Below are 14,324 nucleotides of genomic sequence, written 5' to 3'. Positions count from 1 at the left end.
ATACCCATTTAAAATAGGCAAGGATTGCTCACAGTATACCCACCACTACAGCTAACTAGACTACACCACTGGTTAAATGGCGCATTGCAATTTACAATTTGTGTGAGTTCAGGGGCATACAGAAAGTTGAAGTTTGGGTGGCATCAATAAAGAAAATAGAAACAAAGTGATGTGTACAGCCTCAAGTATGAATGATGTCAAGTTAACAGAAGGTTCAGAGCAGCGGCAGACCTATCTTGGTGCCACGCAAGTTATTGAAAGTCATGTGTTTCGTAGTGGTGCTGTGCCATGTCCCATGTATAAGGGGCTTCAGGTTGATCCAGTGACAGTGGGTGGTGTCAGGGAGATGAATGTCTGGGAACTTGGAGAAAGGGGGAGGACATGCCACCTCAGACCACCCCAGCCAAACCACTTCACGTAGGCATTCCCTTGCAGACTAATGGAGACCTCCTTGCCGCCACCTCCAGTACATTCAGCCATCACCCATACCTTATCTGCAAAAAAGAAAGTTACAATAAAGTTAGTCAGACAATTTTACAATATTACAAAGCATATAATGAGGCACTCAACAACACTAGTAATACCAATTAATTAAATATATGTGTGCAATAAATGTCACTGCCTACCTAATGTTAACTACACGTTTAAACATGCGATTTTAATATTAAATTCTATATTTAAATATGTGAATTATCAACTTGCGTCATCTTGAAAAATAACGTTATCAGTATGACTGATCATGGACGTTAGATGACAAATTGAGGTGTTACTTTCACCGATATCCCTGGGAATTTGTGACTGGTTCTTGGCGTAGTGTTTAATGCAGACGTTTCATTTATCGATCATTCACTTATGCGGTCTACAACTACCGACCTACCGTCACAGGTGTAGCTCTAACGGAGGTGTCTTTGTCGTTAACGTTAGAAAAAATGCAACGTTGGTAAACTGGCTAGTAGGCTAGTTACATTAATATGACAAGTTGATGAGGTCCATGCTTCATCTAACGTTAACTTATGTTGCTTTATCACATCATAAACTGTACTGACTGTGTAATCTCCATGTACAGTCAATGGTTACTCCATGTTGAGATGGCATACATTCAGATTGAGATATTTGAAAACAGCAAAAACTAATAAAACCGACTAAACATGCATCGACTCTTACGGGAGCTGTTTGCTAATCTTCACCTCAATGACCAATTTAGCCTACCGTTTACAGTAACGTTAATGTAGCTGCTAACGTTAGCATGTAATTTGCTGTCCGTATTTCTGTTGTTAGCTGATTAGTATTCACCATACTAATTTCTCACAGTCTGTAATCAACATAATAAGCTCTCTTAGACGTATTTAAGAACAATAGACAAAAAAACTTTTCAGTTGATACACAAAACTTACCAGACAAGAACAAACCGAAGACTGTTGTTTGTGCTGTTTAGCTAACTCACAGCCGCTAAATTCATTCAGCCAGCTAGCCTTCGGCGCCGAGTCGACCTCATTATCGACCTGTGTTGTGGAAAGGAGAAGGGGGCGGGTTTCACTCGACAAGGGGCGTGTTTAACTCACTGAGTGGGCGTGCCTGACCGCGACTCCTCTTCACTGCGCATGCTTCAACTTCTGCTGCGCAGCCGCACTTCAAATTGGTTGCAAATTTTCCAAGATGGCATCGCCTCGGCGGCTTCAATTCCATAGAACACTGCTGAATGCAACCACACTGTCCAGTTCTATATATACAGTCTATGGTTACCACATACAGTGGGTCCCATTTAGATGTGGCTTTCCGTGATTCATGCAGCTGCGTGAAATGTATTAAAACTTATCGCCACAAGGTGGCAGTTTAAGTCCGCTGTAGCATTTGTAAACAGGGCAGCGGATTGCATTGAAAGGCGTTGCAGTGGCAGTGATATACTGTAAGCAGAACGAAACTAAAGATCACTTCGTTGAAGTCATACAGTAGACTAGGCTAAATCAGAGCCTACTTTTGTTTTTATCAAGCTGGGGCCGGAGATGATGGCCTTTGGCGAACAGTTTAGGCCTACTCAAAATGAGTAACCAAATTTGGCGAAATCTCGCCAAAGCTACCATGCGCAATGAGTAACACTGGCGTATTGGTTAACAGAACATCTTTATTAGGCGAATAGCACCCACCTCATCATCCTTATCATGCCCAACTTATGTTCACGACTCGCACGCGCATGGCACTGCTACAGGTCTACAATGATGTGTGCAAATCATTTAATAGTTTAATCTGACATCAGCAGACTTGCTTTAGACTGTATATGGCTCTCCTATTTAGCTGCAGCTCAGTCTGTTAACATTACAGTGCAACTGTTCTAGGTTGTGCCGCTGCACTGATTACTCAAGCTAATGTGGAACTACATAGGCTATCCTACAGTGTATTTCGGGTACACCACGAGAAAATGTCTCAACAGAAAATTGTAAGAAAATGCCACAGATTGCCCTAATGCTGCTACTGCTTGTTGGCTATTTCAGAATGTCTGATGGCCACATGGATTTCACCAATAACTTCCACAAAACTCAGAAAGATAAAAAGTCAGACTAAACTAGCAGGGCAGTTTTCACATAGATGCCAATCCAGACAGCTTCACCAAAGCCACATCAACTCACACACAAGCTAGCATACAATCTAGTAGTAACCAAGCAGCACAAAAACACTTTTTTATAGAAAAAGGCCAGATAACAAGCATCTACTACAAGTCTATGTTATCAAATAAACATGAAACAACACTTACCAATTCCTGCATAGGCCACTATAGGTTATGTGCATCTTGCTAACATGTAGTTCAGGGAAGACATGCGATTGGATAAAAATGTATCGCAACCCCTCACTATATGTTCACACAATCTGCCAATCAAATCACATAGCGGACAGTGGTAGTAGTCGAGAACGATCGGGGAAGGAGCAGAAGGTAAAATGGTAAAGTAAAATGTTATCAAATAATGTTAATATGTTGATATGTGCCTATATGTATGTTGTCTCTATGTGTCTTTATTACTATTGTCAACAGGTATGTTTTACTACTGTCTATTTGTTACTACTACATGTGTATGTTTTTGAATGTATAGAGTTAACACCTCTTATTTTGCAGGATTGCACATTCCTCAGCAACAGGAAAGGGCTGGGAAGTATGTGGAGGCAGCACGGGACATCCAGCTTCTCAAGTCCAGGGAAAGGCAGCAATGTAAAAAAAAAAAAAAAAGAGATCCCCACAAGACAACTGTGTGAAGGTAACTCGTCTGTTGATGCAGGCTAATAATTCTGCTGGTAGTTCAATGTAGTAGTTTTTGTAGTGCATCACATTCATTTAACCAAACCTACTTCTGCATTTCTCTGTAGATTTCAGTAGGCCTATATGCGCCTCAAGGATGGGTCCTCCCCCCGGCAAGTGTCGCCAGAGATCAGAGCAGCCCAAATGAAAATGAAAACTTTCATTACAAACATACAGGGTGATTCGTATGTCCTGCTCTACCCTGACACGACACCAGTCGTCAACATTCCCGGGACAGATATGCCTTTCTTACTGCAACTTTATAAAGATGCAGTGGGGAAGGGATATCAAAGACTCACCCTCTATATATGTGCATCGGAAGACTTCCTTTCATGTAAGTGATTCTGAAATTAATAACCAAATAAGAACTGATCCATGATCCATAATTTTTATTCAGGAGTAAATCTATCTATTTTATTGTATTGTTTTGGGATCACTCTCACTGAATCACGAGATTATGAATGCATGGTGATATTTTTGCTATGTACAATGTAATCTAACATTACCTCTCTATAGACAATGCATATCTTCGGTCAGTTAATCTCTTCGCTCCCGTGCTGCCGCTGGGGCATTTGGGTTAAATGGCATCGGCATGCAATTCAACATCACGTCTCCTTAAGTCATCTAATATTTCCTAATTTATGTCATCAACACATCCGTGATTCGTGAAAATGTGTACGCTAGATTTATGCCTATTTTTTCACATCTTAATAGACACCACACTGATTTCCCTCGAGTGGTAATATTTTTCTTTGAAATTATGTATGGTTTACCGAAATGGGAACTACGTTGTATAGATGAATGTAGCGAAGTGTGCGTTGCGCAGCACAGGTGGCCTATGAGAAAGTTTCCAAGTTGACCTAACTTTCAACTCTGCACAGTACAGTATATCCCATTAACTGCATGACAGTAGGCTATTTACAATATTTTCTGTTAAGTAGAGTTTGTAAACACTTTATCATCAACTTAATACACGCACAACATTCGTTTGAGCAGGAGAGAGAATAACAATGAATGGGTGCAGCAACTACAGAAATTGTAGCCATACTTGCTGCTTTCTTGTACTGTTTGCTGGTTAACAGCACATAAAAGCTGATTTAAGCTAATTCACTAACTCAAGACTTTAAGGCCATCATGGATATAAAACATTTTTTGAAAATAACGAAAGGATGGAGGGAACATAACAAAGCTTGGAGTTATTTCAGATGGGCTGCAACAAAGTAGGCAAAATTGTGGTGCTTAAAACCTTAGCGCAGCTGGAATAATGCTTAGGCTGATGTTAAAGCGCACGCGATGTTTAAAGCCATACACAACGGTAAATTGGAAACTTTAGCCTTTATAGGGCTGTATAAAGTTGTCCAAATTAATAGGTTATAATTAGGCGTTGTTGTTGTAAAGATATTGCATGTAGATGTTGTACTATATAGGCTACTGAATTTTTAGTTCACCAATGCACGAACAAAACCGGGAAATGGACAAATATTATCAAGGCTTTGAATGTTTCCGTCTGTGCACGGGGGTGTCTGTAGATTTGTGTGCAACGCATTCATTCATGCAGGCCTGTGGTCATGCATGCGCCCTTAAAATAGCATCTGCATTTGCGCCACAGACTTTAGACCAGGGAGTTCGTGGTCTGTGGCGGAATTGTTTTCTGAAACTGCAAAATATCAACAGTGAACGTTTGCGCCGGAACACGCCCTGTCTTTTCGCTGAACCGCCCCGGTGGGCACAATCGAATTCCCTAATTTACAGGCAGTGCCGGCCCGAGCCTTTTGGGGGCCCTAAGCAGAATTTGATTTGGGGGCCCCCTCCCACAACGCAGAGTCACCTGTGCTTGGCGATAATTGACAACTTCACACTATAATGTCATATTATAAATTAATACAGTGAGGTTATGTATTAATACAGTGACTGATTATGAACTGCTGTCCCCCTGGACACAGATGCATAAGGACTCGGTAGGCTCATTCAGTAATCCATCCTTGCTGACATGCCAAAAATGTTTTGGGGCTCCGCTCTACATTTCTGGCCCCATGTGCTTGGTAAACCAATGTATTAGTTGTTATTTACACCAACCCTGTCACCTTTTAATCTTAGAGGGTACTAAAATCACAGATTTATTTGAAACATTCATATTCATAGTGAAGTACTAAGGGTGATTTACTGAAGTTGAATTGACAAATAACAAAATACAACAGCATTTGTATTTGTTGTAAACAAGTACATCCGTTTAATGACTTGTTTTTCAACAGATTTGCAGAACAAATCCGCAAATGTGCATTAAATGATCATTCTTCAACTACAAAATAAAACCAAAATAGACAAACATTAATAATAATAACAAAAATAAAATGTCCCAAAGAATAGATACTTATTCCTACTTCGTTCCTGGCTTTCAGGTATCTGCAGCTCTGCAGTGGACGAACCTGCAATGATTAAATAAATACATAAATAAATAAAACAAAAACTATGTTAAATGTGTCATGTCATATTAACAGGCTATGTAACCATTTGCCATCAAGAAAACCTCACCTTCTGTGTCATCAGCCATGGAGGCAGACACTTGATGAGGTAGAGTTAAGTAGTGGTAGAGATGTGCTCCAAAGTACTTCAACAGTGTCTGAAAAAAAAAAAAAATATTGCATAAGTGCATATTTGATCGAGCAGAATGAGTTTATTTTGCTATCATTACTTACACTCATCAACAAGCAATTCCACATGTAACAATTCATATTCTATTGGCAAATGAGGCATAATCAAAAGTAACGCTTAACATGGTGATCTTCTGCAGCCTAAATATTAGGGTAGCACCGCTACATCACTTGCCACTATCTTAATCAAATGTAAGTTTATTTCCATCACAGAAGTCTCCCCACCCAACATGGTATATTTTCTCAAACACTACCATCTCTCACCAAAGATCTTAGAGCAGAGCGCACGTACTGTTCCATCTTTGCCTATGAAGCTGGAACGTTACCGATGCCCAGAGTCGCGCTAGTCAGTGGGTTGGGACTGGGAGCCTGGGCTTAGGGACCGTTCGTTATTTATAATCGGGGTCACCGGAGGGATTTTGAGTGCTTCAATCAAAAATTGCATGACCCTCCAATGCCTGCAAAAAATTTTCAACAACCCTCCAGCAGTGTTTTCAAAAAGACATGACCCTCCCCAGCCAATTGTCGATACCTTCCGATCACGTTATAAAGCGCTATAACACATCGACGTATGCTATCGTTCTAAACTCACCCTGCTTTCTGATCACATCACATCACACTTCACCAAGATGGTGGCCATTTCAGTAGATTTATTCACTAACATTGTTGTGGAAACACAATAAGCATGGGAACTAAATGCACACTTCCTGCAACTGCATTAGCCTAGGCTACTTGAAATAAGTTACTCCTCTAGTAAGTATTCACATGAAATAAAACAATAAAACATTGAGACCATTTAACAAAGCACACTGGGTAATAACAAATTCAACACATGAACTTGTTGCTATGGACTCGTCTCTAGGCTTCCTCAGTCATTGTAAAGCCGCCGAAGCTGAACATTATCCAAAACTCTCAGACGAGCGTCAATTTGGGAGCATGCTACACTCCTTACTTCTCAAATGACTTGAAAAGGCCGTTTGCACAATTTCATTTTGCCTATTTCACTATCATTTTAACTTTTCCCCGCTGTCTTGACGTTTAATATTTTCCCGTAGAATATCCCATATTAGGCCTACTGTAATACTCTCATAACATTAGTCCTGCATTCTGGCCTGTCTCTGTGTTGTCCTGTTGTTACCCCTTGCCCTTCCAGAGAAACAGATGTATTCAAATCATCGTTTTGCTTGCTTGAATGCGAACTCAGAGTGATGTTAACCTACAGTAGGCCTATTTAAGTTAACGACGTGGTTGTCGTGAAAGCACGATTCATTCGATTCATAGCTGGAACGAAAGAGAACGTTATATGGCGACAGAAATCAACAATCAAAAAAGCCACTTTGATTTTTTGCTGTTTTCATTAATACAAAGGTGGGTGACCCCCCCTCCTAGACAAAAAAAAAGTTAGGTGACCCTCCCCTCAACAAAGAATAAAAAGACATGACCCTCCCCTATTTTCCTCCGGTGGCCCCGTTTATAAATAACGAACGGTCCCTTAGCCTGCTGTTGCTATCAGACTTACCACTATGTCACATATTATAGAACAGTAATAAACTATCAACACTTTCAGGTGCCTAATCAGAAACAATCCCTCTGTGGTAAATTTGCCTTCAGCTCCGTTTTCATGTAGCTACTGTAGTACTAATGTCCACTTCAGTCAGCTAGCTAACTTTAATTTACAACATAAGCCCACCTATGGCTAGGGTACATGCTTGATTGAACATCCAAAACAATCCCAATATCCTTGACATCTGAAATACACCTAGATAAATATATATTAATGGGAGACATTTCTCTGTTGATGGCAGGGATTTAGCTCTGGTGATGGCTTATATTAGATCATGACAGCTAGCTAGCTACCTCAAGCACAAAACATACTGTAAATAGCTTCTAATCATGCAAACATACCTGTATCAGAGAGGGTTAAAGCGGAGCTAGTAATCAAGGATCTTTGCCTGTATCTTGCTCGTTTTTCTCCTCCTCGGTCATTTTCTTCTTTCTGTTTTCGGCACCAGAGGGATACGTCCTTTTTTGTGACTTTTCTTAACATTACCATCTCTTCCGATTTTTGAACTTGATGCAGTGTCTGCACGAATTGTCTATGCACCCGAGGTGTCTAGTTTATGCGCGTGACTCAAAGGCTGCCAGACACAGTAGAGGTAGGCAGGCATATTGATCATGAAATCAGAATTTTCTTGTTTTGAATTATTAATTGTTTCGTTTATTCATTCATTGATGCCACTTGTTTATGTTATTTATTATGTAAAAAAAGAGAAAGAACAGCCGCTTAGCTCGCTTATGCCTCGGGCCGGCCCTGTTTACAGGCGTACCTGTGGAGGGAAAATTCCAATATGCGCTGACTGCAAAATAGGAAAGACAAAAGCGCGAGTATACAAAGTAAATTGCGCTGGGACGCACGATAGAGCCCTTATTCTTTAATGATAAGGTAGTACATGTAGGCCAACTATAGCATGTTTTGATTAAAGTTCGTCAGCTAACGTTAATGTAGCCTAATAGCCAATCATAGCATTCTATATCCCATCCTATTAACTTGATAAACAAAATACCAGTAGGAAATGTAACTTAACGTTAGGTCTACAATAGTTAACTTAACTTATATATTCATGACATTTATTTACATGTCATGTGTTATGTTGCATTGCTAGTGAGGACTGTAACTTTAAACAACTTAACGTTAGATATCAAGTCTAACGTTAATCAAGCCAAAGTTAACGTTTGCCATAGCTGATGCCGTTGGTACAAAAATAGCCCATATTCATCGTAAATGCACAACATTTGAGTTATTCATGACATTATCTACATGTCATGTTATTGGATAACGTTAACGACAGGTGAAGTTGTTGACATTATCAATGGCGATCAAAGGTGCTCGCGCAGCAAACGTTCTAAAGGTTAACGTTACTGTTGCCGTTGGCTAATAACGTTAGCACCATAGACTGTATATATAGAACTCTATATATACAGTCTATGGTTAGCACACTAAAGTGACTTTTTATATATAACGCTATCTAATACTATACGCTATATCTAAATTAATCTAAAACTCTATCTATCTATATACAACAAAGATTACAATGTGATTAATATAAACAAACAAATATATATATATATATATATATATATATATATATATATATATATATATATATACAAAATCTATTCTACCTATCTCCTATTCTAAGCTAAAGTTAATATTAATATAAAAACAAATCAATCTAAATATCGCTATGTATCGCTAAAAATGCTGTCTCTTGTCTGTCTCTTGTTATCACCACCAACGTCTGCGCAGATTATTGGTAGCTGGGGCTATTATAGTTGCGGCTGGTTGGCAAGCACGCGACTTTTAGATGTGCAGTATTCTGTTAAATAATCTGATAAGTGAAGTGCTCACATGGCACTGAACTCTTCAATGTATCCCCCCATCATTTTGTTGAATTGTAACGGGCTACACCTCTGCTAACTTTCTTTAAGGACTGAGAAAGGTGGTGGAACTGCATCAATATGGGCTAACCACCTAGAATGCAAAAGTAACTCTCTTGGTGATTTCTCATCTTTTGAACAACATTCCATACTCCTATCCTCTATTCCTCCTGTTCTTGCTATTACTGTCTATAGAGCCCCCAAACCAAATGCTATTTTTCTAGAGGAGTTCAGTGACTTACTTTCCATTGTCAGTTTAAACTTTGACAATATTTTGATTGTAGGTGACTTCAATCTACATGTGGATAATCCGGCAAACCCTGCAGCCACTGAATTTCTAAATTTATTAAAATCCATGGACTTCACTGAACAAGTTCATGAGCCTACTTATAAGCATGGCCACACACTGGACATAATCATCTCTCGTGGGCTCAGTATTGAGGTCTCTTCAGTACTGGATTTTGCTGTCTCGGATCATTTCTGTGTATTTTTTTCTGTGATGCTAAGTCAGCCCAACAAAATGACTGAGCATGTAGTAATGAAACGACACCTCACCTCAGATGCTGCTCAAGCTTTTAAATTTCATCTAAATAACTTACCTCCACTGGTCCCCCCTTTTACTTGTGATGATCTTGTGATACATCTTAATAATAATCTGAGGCATGCCATTGACACTGTAGCACCTGCCAAACCAAGAAAAGTCAAAACCAAGCAGAAGCCTCCCTGAAGAACAGGGGAAATCCTAAAACTAAAGAGAGCCTGTAGGCAAGCTGAGCGGGCATGGCGTAAAACTAAGCTGCACATCCATCACAACATTCTTAAAGAACTTCTCACTAAGTTTAACAGGGAATCCAGACATGGAAGGCAAGCTTACTTCTCAGATCTCATCATTAAAAATCAAAATAACCCCAGGGTACTCTTTTCCACTATTGACAGTCTCATAAATCCAGCTCCCAAACCTCATACTATCACCTCCTTAAAATGTGAGGAGCTCGCTGCTTTCTTCAGGGATAAGATCCTGAATATTAAGCTGAATCTTAACCATACCACACTGAATGACGTTGAGCTCCAGTCTCTGGTCACTGTCCCTGGGCCCAGAGCCACTATGTCTGAGTTTGTCATGATTGACAAAGACATGTTCAGGAAAATTGTTATGCAATTGAAACCTTCTACATGCCTGCTTGATCCCATACCCACCAAACCTCCCTTTTCTTGGTAAAATCCTTGAGAAAGTTGACTACAAACAGCTATATGACTACTTAAACTTGAACAGCATTTTTGAGAAGCTACAGTCTGGTTTCCGCCGCCACCATAGCACAGAGACAGCCCTACTTAAAGTAGTCAATGATATTAGATTAAACATGGACAACAACCTTCCCTCCATTCTTGTACTGCTTGATCTGAGCGCTGCCTTTAATACGGTAGACCATGCCTTGCTTCTCAGCAGGCTACAGCATCATGTTGGCCTATCTGGGTCTGTCCTTAATTGGTTCAGGACATATCTTTCCGGCAGAGATTTCTTTGTCTCCCTTAGTGACCACTCCTCTGCCACCACTCCCATCACATGCGGTGTCCCTCAAGGGTCCATTCTCGGGCCAGTTCTATTTAGTCTGTACATTCTCCCACTGGGAAACATTATCAGGAGACATGGGATTGACTTCCATAGCTATGCTGACGACACCCAGCTTTATTTTTCTGTCTCCCCCAACGACACCAGCCCTATTGCCAATCTCATTCAGTGCATTGAACGAATGAATACCTGGATGTCTAATAACTTCCTACAACTGAACAAAGACAAGACAGAAGTTTTAGTCATTGGCCCTAAGCCTCAGAGGGAACTTATAAGTAAAAATGTAAGCATCCTGGCACAGAACATCAAACCCCTGGCCAAAAACCTTGGTGTGCTCCTTGACCTGAACTTTGAGTCACATATAAATCATGTCACCAGTTGTGCTTTTTACCATCTAAGAAATATTTCTAAAATGCGGCCTCTGCTCACCCAGGCTGACACAGAAAAGCTGGTACATGCTTTTATTACTAGCAGGCTTGATTACTGTAACGGCCTCTTCACTGGCCTATCAAAAAAAAATATTAACAAGCTGCAGTTAATTCAGAATGCAGCAGCATGTGTGCTGACCAAGACCAAAAAGAGAGCTCACATTACCCCTATCCTAAAATCCCTTCACTGGCTCCCTGTCAGTTTTAGAATTGATTTTAAGGTCTTACTCTTGGTTTTTAAAGCCCTAAATGAACTTGCGCCTGTGTCTGTGTATCTGTCTGACTTGCTCTCACCGTACCTTCCGTCACGGCCACTCAGATCCTCAGACTCCGGCCTCCTAGTTACTCCCAGGGTGAGGACCAAGACACATGGGGAGGCAGCCTTCGCTCACCATGGTCCTGCCCTGTGGAACAGCCTGCCACTTGCGCTAAGGATGGTCCAATCAGTTGAACTTTTTAAGAAACATCTTAAGACATACCTTTTTAGCCTTGCTTTCTCTTAAATCCCTGTCCGTTCTGGAATTTTAGGTCTTGGTGTGTCTGTTCTGTATGCATATGCACGTTACACATCTCTTCATATTTTATGACTTTTGTACCTTGATTTTTATTCTTATTTTTACACTTATTTTATTGCTCTTATCATTCTTTTTGTTTTACCTTATTTCTAAGTGCTGTTGTTAAGCACCTTGTATTGCTGTTTGCACGAAAGGCGCTTTATAAATAAAACTGAATTGAATTGAATTAACTAAGTGGGTTAAGTTGACCTAGCACCTAAGCAATGGAAGGCAATACCATCAAATGCATTACAACCTTTGTTCAGTAAATATCTTTCTTATTCCAGAGGTGAGGAAAATGACTTGCCTCTTTCATGCATCTCCTTTGTCCATCTCCTGTGTTCGGGGAATGTCATTTGAAATCACTCTTCAGGTCGTGATGTGATTAGAAAATGCATAAATTAACCTTCATGGTTCTTTTCAATTGAGACTCATTCAGTTCATATTTTTTAAATGAAGAAAGACAGTGAGTGCTTCTGGTTTCTCTCTTCAAATAAACTAGGGCTGCAGCTATGAGTCTTTTTGGAATCGAGTATGCTAGTGATTATTTCATCAAATAACAAAATATTTATGTATTTATTTGTTAAAATATATTTTGCTTTAAGTGCAAATTGATTAATATGCACAATAAATGTCAAGCTGTAAACTAGCCCTAGTCACTTCAAAGTAAATGTATTTATTTTATGTAGATTTGTGCATCTGCAGCATCTACCTTTCCTACCAAATAACCTCATTTACAAAAAATAACTGCAGTTTTCACAGTGCAGTTATTCTACAATACAGTGCAGTACTTAAGTATTTTCATGTTTAAAATACAGAATTTCTGCAGTAAAGTACAGCAGGCTACTATGCAGTGCAGTGCAGTTTTGACGTCCTTGTCTTTTCTAAATTTGAAATGATCCCAAAACTTTGGACATCTTCTGCCTTTTACGGATGGTTTCTTTGTTGTGTCATCACGCCAACTTAATTCGGAAAGTGGTGTGCGTGTCGGTAATAACAGTCCGTGTGAAACAATAACCCCTGAGCTGAGCAGGCCATATTGCAAGTGATGGAAATTAAGCGAAGCTTCGAGGCAGATAATTTTCCTCAATCAATTTTTGTAATTTAATTATTTTGAGTTACTAAAGTAATTAATTCAGCCCTAAAATAAACTTTTAACAATTCCTTTCATAATCAGCTTTCCATCACTACCGTCTCCAGTTGATGTGGATATTGTGTTACCTATTTCAGTCACATCTAAAACAATAATCATGTGTTACCAAGCTGGACCTAAATTGAGTCTGAACTATCTGAGCTAGATCAAGTTATTATGTTAGGAATGTGTTAAGTTGAATTCAGTTAATAGGAAATGAAATTGGTTAATGCATAACACTGCTTTTGAAATTGTATCCTTAAAATGATTATCTTTTATGATTCCTTTTAGGAGTATTTGTGATGCACACCACACTACTCTGTGAAGTGCTCCTGACCTTCAGGAGGAACAAGGATCAACTGGAGGTCAACCTGGGAAGAGGATACTTGAAGCTGTTGCTGCCACTGAAAAGCGCAACCCTGTTGTAAGAATTGTGCTTTCATGCTCATCTTTCATATACCTTGTTCACTTTCAGCAGCTTAAACACGTTTTGGATTATAACTTCTTATTCCACTGCTTGGTTGGATTTCCCATTGTCCTACGTAATTTAGAATGACTATTAACATTGTTATTTGAACACCTATGAAGTAGATCTAATTTTTTGAACGTATCACACTTGTATATTAATTGCTGGTGGGGTATACCATGTCTCATAGTGTTCTTAATTGTGTGGGTTTTTTTTAGTGGTTAGGATAGCCAAATGTATATTTACTTTCCATTATTTTTATTTATGCTCCATACAGAAAGGACTCGAGCTGGAAGTCAAGTGTGCCGATCTTGGCAGACCTGTGCCACTGTGAGGTGTTGAGTGCGTCTTGGGAGAGCTGACATCTCTTCACAGCAAGAACCTTGATTGGTGCAGAGCTGAAGCATCACACATAAAGGAGTGCACAATCACCTTTAGAGGTTTACCTCTGGTCACTCAATAGACTTCTGAAAAAAATATGGGGATTTGGAATTATCCCACCTGCAGGGACGACAAAATCGGAAATTCAAATGTTTTGTTCTACACACTTTTGTCCTCTGTCTGAGTGGATACTGTAATCTCCGGTATGAGAAGTAGACCATAGTTCCCTCATCTGATTCATAACATCCTCTCTTTTGACATCCTCTTGACAACATAACCATACCAGAGTGATAGAGAAACCATACTAGTGGTAGTAGACCATAGTAGGCATCTTGACACACACACCACCCTGTCTGCAGTTGAAAGTCGTTGTATTTTGACTTGTTTACAGTTCTTGAAGTGCAGTTTGTTGTTTGTG

The 14,324-nt window shown here is 39.7% G+C and overlaps 1 long non-coding RNA gene across 1 annotated transcript; it reads left to right on the top strand.

Moving 5' to 3' along the window:
* The first annotated feature begins 3,472 nt into the window (after positions 1-3,472).
* LOC121720993 lies at positions 3,473-14,309 on the top strand. The gene is made up of 3 exons (XR_006034707.1): positions 3,473-3,620; positions 13,351-13,483; positions 13,803-14,309. It is a non-coding gene; the product is annotated as an uncharacterized LOC121720993 (long non-coding RNA).
* Positions 14,310-14,324: the final 15 nt, after the last annotated feature.

Source organism: Alosa sapidissima, chromosome 10, assembly GCF_018492685.1.
Source record: "Alosa sapidissima isolate fAloSap1 chromosome 10, fAloSap1.pri, whole genome shotgun sequence".
Classification (NCBI taxonomy): Eukaryota; Metazoa; Chordata; class Actinopteri; order Clupeiformes; family Clupeidae; genus Alosa; species Alosa sapidissima.
The sequence above is the reverse complement of the archived record's forward strand: the minus strand, read 5'-3'. Positions and strand labels throughout refer to the sequence as shown.